General features: G+C 45.9%; 1 pseudogene; it reads left to right on the top strand.

Moving 5' to 3' along the window:
• The first annotated feature begins 302 nt into the window (after positions 1 to 302).
• Positions 303 to 425, top strand: LOC120606052 (uncharacterized; annotated as a pseudogene).
• The last annotated feature ends 1,107 nt before the right edge of the window (positions 426 to 1,532 follow it).

The following is a 1,532-nucleotide window of genomic DNA, read 5'->3' as shown; positions in this document are numbered from 1 at the left end:
GATGGCGTCTTCAATGGCATTGTTCATATGGAGTTAACTAATATGTTAATAAAAATATTAAGTGGGGAATTGTAAACAATGGTAAAAATATTAAACTTATTTCATGTGAAGCAAACGAATGCACACCGATTTGCCTGCCTTTTGGTGTCAGGTCAAGGCTCTGGTCTGGTGCCTTGTCTTTTTGATTAAAACTTCATATCCTCTTTCTTATATGAATCACAAGTGTGATAAATAGGCTGTACTCTCTAGTCGTGGTTCTAAAAATGGAACAAAGACTTATAGGCATTCAAGAAGCAAGTGCAGTCTATGGTCATGGCACCCTGAACATGCCTGATCTTGTCTGATCTCAGAAGCTAAGCAGAGTTGGTCAGGCCTGCTTAGTACTTGGATGGGAGACCACCTAGGAAGACCAGGTGCTGTAGGCATTAAAAAAAAAAAATAGAAGCAAGTGCAGAACCCTTTGAACACGAATGTTCTCCCAATCATGTATGCTTGTCTTGCCCACGCTGACTTCAGCATCAAAGGTTTTTAGGGACTCACCTTTCTCACGTCTTTTCAACAACAAACCTCTTTATTTTCACTCTCATGTTTCATTCGTCTGTCCCAAAGGAAATGATGTGAGTATGAGAGCAAGTCCGTCTGGCTGGAGTGGGTTTGGGAAGGATCCGTGTGCCTCTAGGTGAAGAGCCCCTCCCCAAGAGGATGGGGGAAGTGGTCTAAAGACCCCCAACATTGCATGAGTAACGCTGAACCCCAGCACATGAGCATGAAGGGAAGTCTGCATGCCGGACCTCTAAACACTTAAAAGTGACAAATATAACTCTAATATAAAAAATAATCCATCCTTCTCTCCTGACATACCCAGAAGGACAAGTTTCAGTACTGACTTCTTGGACTCCTTGGGGTTTCATCCCAAGGTACTGTAGCCAGAGAGGGCTAGCTGGAGGCCCCTAGCCCTCCCCCTTTATCTTCCCGTCCCACAGTTCTTACACCCCGAGGGGCCTGGCACTGCCAGTGCTATGTAAGATCTGTCTCTGCTCCTTGCAAACTGTCGCCCCTTGGCTACCCTCACGAGACCTGGTCCGCCCTCAAGAAGGAAACCCAAAGAAGAGGCTCTGCAGACAGAAAGGGCCTAGGCCATGTGTACAGAGAGTATCAGGTCCCCGACACCCTGAGCATGGGTTAGGGCCAGGTTGGCAAATATTTCTGTCAGTGGCTGAATAGCAAATATTTCAGGCTGTGTGGGCCACATGGTCTCTGTCGCAACTACTCAACTCTGCCATTGTAGGGTGAGGACAGCCACAGACACTTAAGTTAATGAAAGAACATGGCTGCATTCCAATGAAACTTTACCTACGGACACTGAAATAGAATCTTATGTAATTCTCACATGTCATTCTTTTGATTTTTTCCAGCCATTAAAAAATATATAAACCACTCTTAGCTTGTGAATGAGGCAGAGACTCTGGGCTGACACATCCCATTGAGCACCAGACCTGCACCCTGCCTCCCTGCAGGGTGCAGGGTAGGGT

The sequence above is a fragment of the Pteropus medius genome, unplaced genomic scaffold (assembly GCF_902729225.1).
Source record: "Pteropus medius unplaced genomic scaffold, Ma_sr-lr_union100, whole genome shotgun sequence".
NCBI lineage: Eukaryota > Metazoa > Chordata > Mammalia > Chiroptera > Pteropodidae > Pteropus > Pteropus medius.
Note: the sequence above shows the minus strand (reverse complement) of the source record. Positions and strands in the feature narration are given on the sequence as shown.